An 11,145-nucleotide genomic window follows, 5' to 3' on the forward strand; every position below is an offset into this window, starting at 1 on the left:
CTTTTCTCCTCTCTCATCTAGCTCTCTCCCGATCTCTCTCTCTATCTCTTCTCTCTCTCCTCTCCTTCTCTCTCTCGTCTCCCTAATCTCTCTCCTCGCTCTTTCTTCCTTTCCCCTTGCTTCTCTCTCTCTTCTCTCCTCTCTTCTCTGCTCTCTCTCTCCTCTCTCTTCGTTTTTCTTTTTTTTTTTTTCTTTTTCTTTTTATTTTCTCTGTCCCTCTCTTCCTTCTCTACTCTCTCTCTCTCTCTCTCTATCTCTCTTATCTCCCTCTCCTTCTTGCTCTCTCTCTCTTCTATCTCGTCGTCTTCTCTCTCTCTCTCTCTCTCGCTCTCTCTCTCTTACTCTTCTTATCTTTCTCTGTCTTTCTCTGGCTCCTTCCTCTCTCTCTCTCTCTCTCGGTCTCTCTTCTGCTATCCTTCCTTCTCTCCTCTCTTCCTCTGCTCTCTCGCTCTCGCCTTGCGTCCTACTCTCTTCGCGCTCTGCGCGCCGCCTCTCGTCGCTCTCGCTCCTGCGCTCTCCTCTCGCTCTTCTCTCCTCTATCGCTCTCTCTTCTCTCGATCCCTCGCCTTTCTCTCTCTCTTCCTGCTCTTCTCTCTCGCTCTCGCTCCTCTCTCTCTCTCTCGCTCCTCGCCCGTCGCGCTGCGATGTCGGTCTCTCCGCTCGCTCGCTCTCTCACGTTCTCTCGCTCTCTCTCGCTCGCTCGCTCTTTCGCTCTTCCTGCTCTCGCCTCTCGCTCGCGCTCTCTTCTCTCCTCTCTCTCTGCTTTCGCTCGCGCGCGCGCGCGTTCTCTCGTCTCGCGCTCGCTCTTGGGGTGCTCGCTCCTGCGGCGCTCGCGGGCTGTCTCTCTCGTATCGCGCGCGCCCCGTCCTTCGCGCTTCTGCTCCCCTCTCGTCGCGCTCGCCCTGCTCGTTCTGCGCTCGGCGCGGCCCAGGCGGCTGCGCGCGCGCGCTCTGCTAGCGCTATCTCGCGTGCTCGCTCCCTGCCGCGCGCGCGCGCGCGCTCTCCGCTCTCTCGCTCCTGCTGCTCGCGGCTCGCTCTCCTCTATGCGGCTGCTCTATGTCTTGCGGCATGCGCGGATTCTCGCGCGGTCGCTGCGTCTCGCGGCCGCGCGCTCGCGCCTGCGATCTCGCTCCGCGCGTGCGCTGCACGCGCGAGCTTCCCGCCTCGATCGCGCGCTCTCGCCCTCGCTCTCGCGAGCGCTCTCCGCGGCGTCTCTCCGCGCCTCGCGCTCGCACTCGCTCGCTATCGCGCGGCTCGCCCCTTGCTCGCGTAGCTGTCGTCGCGCGTCGCTGCGCTCCTATCGTCGCGTCCGCTCGCGCGTCTCATCGGCTACGCGCTCTTCGCAGCGCGCTCGCGCGGGCGCGTGCCCGCGGAGTCGCGCGCCTCCTGCGCTCTGCGCTGCGCTCGCCCTCGCTATCTCCCGCCCGCGCTCGCGCCGCCTGCGCGCGCTCGCTCTCGCTCTCCCTGCGCTACTCGCGTCTCCGCGCATGCTCGCGTCTCGTCTCGCCCGTCTTCTCGACGCGCGCTCGCGCGGCTCGCTCGTCGCGAGCTCTCGTCTGCGTCTCGCTCCCGGGTGCTTTCTGCGCGCTCTGTCCCCAGTCTGCGCGCGCGCGCTCTCTCGACGCGCCGTGCGTCGCTCTCTCTCGCTCGGCTCCGCCGATTCTGCTGGCGGCTCTGGCTGCCGGAGCAGGCCGCTGGCCGGCCGCGCTCTCTCTCTCCTGCTCTCTGCTAATCTCGCGCGCTCTAGTCGGCGCGAGCGTCGGCGCTCCCGCTCTTCTCCTGTCTACGCTTGGTGTGGTGCTCTGCGCCTCTCGGCTCCTTCGCTCTGTTAGCGCTCGCCCTTGCGTCGCTGCTCGCGCGCTCTGCCCCTTCCGCTGTCTCAACCCCTTCGCGACGCGCGTTCGTCCTCGCGCTCGCTCTCTCGCGCTCTCTCTCTCGCGAGCTGCGCGCGGCTCGTCGCGCAGGCTGCTCTGCGCTGTTCGGGCGGGCTGTCTGCCCGCTCTCTCGAGAGCTCCCCCGCTCTCTCTTCTGCTCTCGCGCGCGCGCGCTCGTCGCTCTCGCTCTCCTCGCCAGCTCGCGCCAGCTCGCTCGCTTCCTCTGTGTCGGGTCGTCGTGGCGCTGCTCTCTCGGCTTCGCGTCTCGCTCTGCTCGCTCTCTCGCTCTCGCTCGCGCGGGGTGGTGTTCTGGGCGGTCGCCGCTCCACGCTCCCTTTCGATCTGTCCATCGCGCTCGATGCTCGCGCCCGCGAGCGCCTCGCTTCTCTGTCTCGTCTCCGCGTGCTCTCGCTCGGCTTGTCCTGTCTCTCTCGCGCTCCCCTTCTCGCGATATCCTCTCTCTCTCTCTCGCGCGCTCTCCAGCGTCTCGTGCTATAGCGCGCTCTCCGCAATTGCGCTCCTCGCTCCTCCTCGCTCGCGTCTCCTCTGCCTCGCTGCGCCTCTGCTCTCTCTCACCACTCCACCTGACCAGTCTCGCTGCCTTCTCTCGTCTCGCTCTTCTTCGCGCTCCTTCTCCCTCGCTCCTGCCTCTCGCGTCTGTCTTCGTGCTGCTCTTCTCTCGCTCGAGCTCTTCCTCGTTCTTTTTAGACTGCTCTGCTCTCGATCGCCGTCTCTCTCGCGTCTCTCTCTCTAGCTCCCTCTCTCTCGCCCCTCTTCCTCGCTGCCCTCTTCTCTGCGCCCTCGCTCGCGCTGCCTGCTCTCTTCTCTCTTCGCTTCTCGCGCGCTGTCTCTCTTCTCTCATTCTCTCTCGCTCTTCTCTGTTCATCTTCTCTCTCTGCTCTGCGCTCGCTTCTCTCTCGCCTCTACTTTGCGCGCGCTCTCGCGCGCGCTTCGCGTCTCTCTCCTTCGCTCTTCTCTCTTCTCGCGCTCCGTCGCGCTCTCTCTCGCTCTTCTCTCTCTCTCTCTCTCCTCCTCGCCTTCTGGGCGCGCTCCCTTCTCGCGCTCTCTCGCTCTCTCCTCTCCTTCTCTCTCTTCTCTCTTGCTCTGTCTCGGCGCGCGCGCGCTCTCGCTCGGCTCGCCTCGCGCTGCGTCTCCTTCGCGGCGTCTCCTTCTCTTCTCTCCTGTCTCGTCTCTCTCGCTCTCGTTCTATCTTCTCTCTCCTCTCGCTGCCGCTCGCTCTGCCTCGGCTCTTACGCTCTCTCTTCGCTTTGTCGTCGCTCGCTGCTGTGCTTGAGCTTGCTCTTCTGTCGTCTCGCTAGCCCCGCCTTCCTCGCGCGCCTCATAGCTCGCGCGCTCGCGGCTCCCTCGCCCTCTCTCTCGCGTCTCCTCGCTCTTCTCTCGCTACGCGCTGCTGCTCGTCCTCGCTCCTCTTCTCGCGCGCATCTCGACTGCCCCTCTCTCTCTGCCTCTCGCGCGCTTCGATCTCTCTCGTCGCCTCTCTATCGCCTTCTGTTGCTTCTGCGTCTTATGCTGCTGCTTCTCTCCTAGAGCGGCTGCCTCGCTCGCGCGTCTCTCTTTCGGCGCTGGTCTCTCGCTCGCCCGCTCGCGTGCGCGGACTCGCTCCTAGCTCTCTCTCGATCGCTTCTCGCTCTCGCGCTCTCTTCTCGGCTCGCGCTGTCTCTCCTTCTCTTCTCTCTCCCGCTCAGCGCTCATCGCTTTGTGTCTGGTCGTGTGAGGCCCGGCCGCGCGGCTTGGCGACTTGCCTCGTCGCTCGGCGTTGCCGTTTTCTTTTTCTTGTCTTATGTTTTCGTCTGCTTGTTTTTTGCCCGGAGCGCTTTCTTCTCCCTTGGTCGTGCTTGCCCGTCTTTCGTTCTCTTTTTGTTCGTCTTTTTCCGGTTTCTCTGGTGCCTCGCTGGTCGTCTCGCTTCGCCCCGCGCGTGGTTTTCCTCTTTTTCGGTCACCGCTAACTCTCTCGTGCTTCGTGTTGTCTATTTCGGCGGTATATGGGTGCTGTGCCCGTTGCTCTTCCTCTCCTCTCTCTCCCTTCTCGCTCGTATCGCGCTTGTCTGCCTTCGCTCTCGTCTTCGCCCGTCCCTTCTAGCTCCCTCGCTCGCTCTCGCTCCTCTCTCGTGCTCTCTCTCTTCGCGCGCTCTGCCTTCTCTCTCGCGCTCTCGCATTCTCGTGTCCTTCGCTTCGCCCTGTTCTCTTTCATCTCTCCGCTTATCTCTCTCTCTCTCTCTCTTTCTCGCTGCTCTCTCTCCTCTTCTCGTCGCGCTCCCTCCTTCTCTCTCGCCCTCTCCGTCCCCCGTCTCCGCGACGCTGCCTCTCCTCGTCTTCCGCTGGCGTCGTCTCCTCTCTCTCCGCCACCCTCTCTTCTCCTTCCTTCTCTCATCGCTTTTTTCTCTTTCGCCTCGCGCGCTCCTTCTCTCTTGCCTGCTCTCGCTCTGCGCTTTCATTCCTCGCCTCTCTCGCTCTGCCTTCTTCCTCTGCTCTCTCTCTCTCCCCTAGCCCTCTCTCCCGTCCGTCGCGTCCTCTCTGCGCCCTTCCCTTTCTGCGCTTCCCCTTCTCTCTCTCTCTTCTCTCATCTGCTTTCTCCTCTCGTCCGCTCCGCTTCGTTCCTATCTTTCTCTGTGTTTTACTCGCGGCTCGCTCGTCTCTCTCTTCTCTTCTCTCTCGCTGCTCTCGTCTGCCTTCTCTCTCTCCTCTTTCTTCGTCTCGCTCCTTCTCCTCGCTCGTCGCTCTCTCGCTCTCTCTCTCTCTCGCTTATCTCTCTTCTTCGTCCTCCTTCCTCTTTTGCGTTCTCGTGTGGCTTTCGTCGTCTCTTCTCTCTTACTCTCTCGCTCTCTTCTCTTCTTCTCTCCGTCTCTTCTTCGCTCTTCGCTCTTTCTCTCTGCGCTCTCTATCTCGCTCTCTCCTCTGGTTCTTGCTCCGCTCGCCTCTCCCCCTCCTCCCGCGCGTCTCCTGCGTCGCGCGCTTGGCCTCCTCGCTCTTCCTCATCTCTCGCTCTCTTCTCTCGCTGTTTTTCCTCTCTCTCCTCTTCTCGTCTTCTCTCTCTTCTCATCGTCTCTCTCTGAGCCGTCTCTCTCTTCGCCTTGATTGTGTCTCCTCTTCTCTCTCGCTCGTCCTCGTCTCTCCTTCGCTGCGTCTCCGCTCTCTCCCTCTCGCCCTTCTCTTCTCCTCTCTCTCTCTCGCTCTCTCTCTGTCTTCGCTCTCTCCTTCCCTCTCCTTGCTCCGTTCTCTCTCTGCTCTCTGCTCTCTCTTGGTGTCTCTCTCGCTCTCTCTTGCGCGCTCTCTCTCCTCTCGCCCCTCTCCCTTCCTCTTCACCTCGTTCGCGCTCGCCCTCTCTCGATCCTTCTACCTTCCTCTCTCGCTCTCCTGCTCCCTTCCGCACTCTTTGCCGATCTTCTCCTCTCCTTCGTCTCTCCTGCTCGTCTCTCTCTCATCTCTCCTTATTCTCTCTCTGCCCCTCCGCTCGCTCTCTCGATCTAGCTCTCTCTCTAGCTCTCTCTCCTCGCCCTCCCTCCTGTTCTTTCTCTCCTTCTTCGCTCTCGCTCTCCTGCTCGCTCTCTCTCTCCTCTGTCTGCTCTACTCTCGTCTCTCTCCGCTGTCTCTCGCTCTCGCTCCTCGAGTTCCACGCTCTCTCCCTTCTCTTCCCCTCGCGTCTTCGATCCCTGCTCTTCTCTCTCTCTCTCTCTTCTCTTTCTCTGCTCGCCTCTGTCTCTCTCCGTTCTTCTCTCTCGTCTCTCTTCTTCCTCTCTCGCTCGCTCGCCTCCCCATCTCCCCCTCGCTGCCTTTCGAGCTCTCTCGGCTCCTCTCTCGCGCCTGCTCTCTCTCTCTCTCTTGTCTCTCTTCGTCTCGCGACGCGCTCCGCGCTCTCTCTCGCTTTCTCGCTGTCTCGCTCTCTTTCTCTTCTCCTCCCTCTGCCTTCTCTCTCTCGCTGCTCTCTGCGCTGCGCCTCTCCTCTCTCGTCTGCTCTCTGTCTCGCGCTTTCTCTGTTGCGGTCTCTCTTCTTCGCTCGCCTCTCTCTCCTTCGCTCCTCTCTCTCTTTTTACTCTCTCGCCTCTCTGCTCCCTCCGGCCCTCTGCTCGCGCGCTGTCGCGCTTCTCCTCTCTGCTCTCTCTCTCTCTCTCTCTCTCGCCCGCTGCTCCCTCTCCTGCCCTAGCTCCTCTTTCGTCGCTCTCTCTCGTCTTTCTTCCATCTTCGCTCCCTTCCTCTTGCTGCTCGCGCGCTCTTCTCTCATACTCGCGCTCTCTCTCTCTGTCTCTCTCTCTCTCGCTCTCTTTCGCTCTCTCTTCTCTCGCCGCGCTCTCCCCCTCGCCTCTCTCCCCTCTTTCTGCTCGCTCGCTCGTCTCTCGTCTCTCTCTCTCGCTCTCCTTCCTCTTTCGTCTTCGCTTTCTCCCTCTCTCCGTGTCTCTCGCTCCTGCGCTGCGCTCTCGTCTCGCTTCTTCTGCTCTGTCTCGCGCGCGCCTCTCCGTCCTCTCGCTCTTCTCTGCTCTCGCTTCTCGTTTCGCTCTCTCGTGCTCCCTCCCCGAGCTCTCTCCCTTCGACTCTCTCGCTCTCGCTTCTGCGCGCTCTTCTCTTCTTACCGCTCTCTCGCGCGCTCGCTCGTCTCGTCGCGAGATCTCTCTTGTCTCTCGCCCTCGCCCTCTCTGCTCTCCTTCTCTCGCGTGCTCTCTATCTCTTCTCTCTCTCTTCCCCGCTCGCTCCGCGCGCTCTCTCTGGGCTCTCCGCTTTCGCTCTCTCGCTCTGCCCCTCGTCCATCTCTCTCGTCCTTCTCGCTCTCCCACCCCACCCCCGCTCTCTCGCGTCGATGCCGACCTCCGCTCTCTCTTCTCTCTCGCTGCTCTCTCTGCTCTGCTTCGGCTCTCTCTCTCGTCTCTGCCCCTCTCCCTCGCGTCGCTCCTCGCTCTGCTCTCTCTCTCTATCTCTGAGTCTCTCGTCTCTCTCTCGCCGCGCTCTCTCTCGCCCTGCCCTCTCGCTCCCGCCTCGCGTCTCTTTCTGCTCTCTCGCTCCGCTCGCTCGCGTCTTTCTCCGCTGCTCGCTCTCGCTCTGTCTCTCTTTCTGTCTATCTCGTCTCTCTCTCGGCCTCTCTCGCCTTCTCTGCTCTCGTCGCTCTTCTCCCCTACCTCCCTCCCGCTCTCTTCTCTCTCTCTCTCTCCTCTCTGCTCGCTCCATCTCCCGGTCTCTCGCTCCCTTCTAGCTCTGCTCGCGCTCTCGCGCCTCGCGTCTATCTCTCTCTCGTCTCTCTCTCTCTCTTCCTTCTCTTTGTTCTTCTTCAGTTCATCTCTCCGCTCGGCGTCGCTCGCGGACGTCCTCTCGCTCGCTCCCGCCCTCGCCCTCTCTCTGCTCCTGCGCGTCTCCTGCGTCGCCGCCGCTCTGTCTTCGCTCTCTCTTTGCGCGCTGCTGCTCTGCGTGCGCTCTCCTCTGGGGGGGATCGATGGGGGGGTATTGGCGCTGCGCCGCTCCCTCTCCAGCGTCGCGCGCCTTCCTCGCGCGCGCGCGCGCGTCGGTTCGCTGCTCGCTAGCGCTCTCGCTCGCTCGTCCGCGCGGCTCGCGCTCTTCGTGTCTGCTCGCTGCGCGCTGGCGCTCTCTCTCCCGCTCCTTTTCGCTCGCGCTTCGCGCTCGCCGCCTCTCGCTCTCGCGCGTCTCGCGGCTCGCGCGCGCGCGCCTCGCTCTCGCCTCCGTCGCGCCCGCTCTCTCTGTCCGCGCCTCTCGCGCCGCTCCGGCTCTGTCGCTCGCGCTCGTCCTCTCGCGCCGCTCCTGTCTCGCGAGCTCGCGCTCGCCGCGGCGTGCGCGCTCGCTCGCTCCGTCGCTCTCTCTCGGCTCGCGTTGCGCTGCGCGCTCTTCGCGCCCTGCGCCTGTCGCCTGTCGCTCGTCGCTCGCCGCATCGCTCGCGCGCGCGTCGCGGCTCGCGCGCGTATCGCTCGCCGCGCTGCGGGCGCTCTCTCGCCGTCCCCTCGCTCTCTCCCCTCCCTGCGTCGGCCCGCTCTTCTGCTCGCCCTCGCTTGACGCCCCCCCGTGCGCGCGCTGTCTCTCCCCGGTTCTGCGCCCGCGTCGCCGCGGCTCGAGGCTCGCGCGGGCGCGCTCGTGCGCGCCGCGCGTGCTCGCTGGCGACGCGCGCGAGCGCTCTCGCGCGTCGCGCCTCGCTAGTGCGCGCGCGCGCCTGCACTTCGCGACGTCTGCGCTCGCCGCAGCCCGCTCTCGCGGCGCGCGCGCGGCGCGCCGGCGGCCGTCTCGCGCGTCGCGCCTCTTCCGCGCGCGCGCGCGTTCGCGCGCGCGCCTCCTCGCTCCCTGCCCCTCTTGGTTCTTGTGCTCTCTCGCGCTTCTACTCTCGCGCTCGCGCGCGCTCCGCTCGCCTGACTTGTTCCCCCTCTCTGCTCGCGGCCGCGCTCGCTCGCTTCGCGCGAGCGCCTGCCTTAATCATCGCACTAAGTTAATTAATCCAAAGTAGGTGTTTAAAATTCTAATTACCTAATTAAGAGTGGCAAAATGTCTAAACATCCCATTTATGGTTATATGAATAATGAAATCGAATTCTCAACAGGACTAAATACCCCAGCCACGTCAGACCATCACAAAAACTCAGTAATGGTCGTTAAAACATCTTACTACATCATAAAAGTTGTGAAAACCTCTATAACTTATAGAACTAAAATATTCTAGCCAAGCCAAAAACATCAAAGTAACTTCAGTATGATTGTCTCAATGTCTTAAAACATCATAGAACACCATTATCAGTAACTAGTAGGTCTAAACATCTCAGTCGTGTTAAGACATCAAAATAACTCAATTATGGTTGTTAGAACATCTTAATACATGAAGAGGAAAATAGTCACAATAAGAAACTGAACTTAAATTTCTTCTTCCTTCTTCTTTTCCTATCTTCTTCTTCGTCTTTTCTTCGTCAATTTTTTATTTTTTTTATTGTTGCTGTTTTTTCTTTCCATCTTTGTGTACACGTTACTGTGTTTGTGTTCATCTTAATGCACCATAAAACTTGTGAAAGCGTCTATAACCAATAGGGGTTCTAAATATGTAAGTATCGTGTTAAAAATAATGAAAATAAACTTAACATCTCAATACACCATAGAACATCAAAGTCTAATAAGTTTAAACATCTCAGTCGTGTTAAAACATCAAAATAACTTGATTATGGTTGTCAAAACATCTTAACATATCAAACATGTCATAAAAGGCTACGTCTACAAACAACTAAATTATCCGATTTTGCGCATGAACATAATCGCTGAACTTTTTTCTAACTCAAATAACGCTCATGCAGATCAAGACGGCTAAAGATAAATACACCCCTTGATTAGCATGATGGAGAACTGATTTTCTGGTGGGTCGCAAAAACGGTTCATGCGTTATGGTGGATTTGCTCTTAATCCCACACATGTAATATGAACAGACGAATCATCATGGGGTAAACAGGTTGCTACATGCGAATATGTAAACTAAGGGGGGGTGGGGGTGAGGAGAGGGTGAGTGTGTGGTGTGTGTGTGTGTGTGTGTGTGTGTGTTTGTGTGGGTGTGTGTGTGTTGTGTGTGTGTGGTGTTGTGTGTGTGTGTGTGTGTGTGTGTAGTTGGGGTTTGGGTTGAGAAAAAGAGAGAGAGAAGGGGGTTTAGTCTACGATATAAGGAGTACGAGATCGCTTATAGAGAGATAGCTCGCGGAATCGGTATTTAGAGGGTATCGATAGAGAGAGAGAGAGAGAGAGAGACGTTGCAAGTGACATACAATCTTTTTATTGCGCATTTTAACTGATGATAAATAGTTCTTCCAATTTATTCTAGTAAAACACACACACACAGACACACACACACACACACACACACACACACACAAACACACACACACACACACGCACACACACGCACACACACACAGTCATGCCATTTATGACCAAATAATGAAGTAGTATTACCAGTTACGTAAATAAAGCAATAAATGCAATTGATAATTCCCATGCTAAAAACACCTCAGGTAGAGAAAGGAAGGAGGATGGAAGAAAATAAGTAAAGAAATAAACTAGAGCAGAACAGATCGAGAAAGAAGAAACGGAAGAACAGGAAGAGAGAGAAGGAAGGTTAAAACAGGTATAGAGAAACACAGAACGAAGAATGTGGAATTAAACAATAACAATAATAATAATAACAAAAGAAACGAGAAAACATAAATAAAAAAGAGTAAAAAAGGACAAAGAAAACCAGGAAAGGAGAGCAGGAAGAGAGAGAATAAGAATAATGATAGATATAACAGGTAAATCAGATACAGACTAGGCTTAGTTGAATGTTCTCCGGTTATTTTCACCACACTTAACACCATCTCCTATCATCTGACCTTTTTTTTTCTTTTTTTTCTCTTCCTTACCACACCCACAACATCCTTCGTTCTCTCTCTCTCTCTCTCTGTCCTTCCTTCTTCCTTCTTCGCATCTCATCTCTCTTCCGTATAACCTTAGAATTCATTTTTTCCCCTATTATTATTTATTTTATTTTCTTTTTCTTTTCTCTCTTCTCACTATCGTCAATCACGCTGTTTCGAACCTGCGTATATGTTTTTTTTTCTATATTTGATATAATAGATTAATTGATATGCAAATATGACAAACAAGCAAAGACGTAGAGCTTCCAAGTTCATTACATATGCAATGCAAATACCTACTTATACACTGCCCTCCCCCCCCCCATCCCTTGCACGTTGTTGTCGTTGGGAGAGGGAGGGGGGGGAGGGCTTAGGAGACAGGGACTGAGGCCCAATGTAGGGGATCAGCCCTGCTTTAGACCTCAGCCCTCGCTTCAATTAATTTTGTATGGCCTTTCCTTCTTCTTCCTTTCCTTTTCCTTCTCCTCTTCTTCTCCTGTCCACTTTTATCCTATTCGTTAACTCCTATTTATCCTTTTCGCAGCAAGAATTTCCCGTGAACTCTGATGTGTAGCATTTTTGTTTAGTGTAACTATTAAACGTGTCACACTGTTTCTTGACGAAGTGCATACAAACATAAAACCAGTATTATAACATCATTTATCTCCATTACTCATGTAACTAAATCCTCTAATAGGCACTAACTTTATAATAAAAAAATATATAATTCCTTACATTAATGAGCATAGACTTCGTTCAGAATTATTCACGCCCCTTCATCAAAGTACTTACATAACTGATTTAATTAGCAATACGGAGTCACTCTTTCCTCCTACTCCTGTTGCAAGGTAACCTACTTACGTGCTGCAACCATGACTTCCCCCCCTCCCCCTCCCTCTCCCC

The 11,145-nt window shown here is 56.9% G+C and overlaps 1 pseudogene; it reads right to left on the reverse strand.

The window, feature by feature from the left end:
• Window positions 1–299: 299 nt before the first annotated feature.
• LOC119596740 lies at window positions 300–4,710 on the reverse strand (annotated as a pseudogene).
• Between the last annotated feature and the right edge of the window lie 6,435 nt (window positions 4,711–11,145).

The sequence above is a fragment of the Penaeus monodon genome, chromosome 38 (assembly GCF_015228065.2).
Source record: "Penaeus monodon isolate SGIC_2016 chromosome 38, NSTDA_Pmon_1, whole genome shotgun sequence".
Classification (NCBI taxonomy): Eukaryota; Metazoa; Arthropoda; class Malacostraca; order Decapoda; family Penaeidae; genus Penaeus; species Penaeus monodon.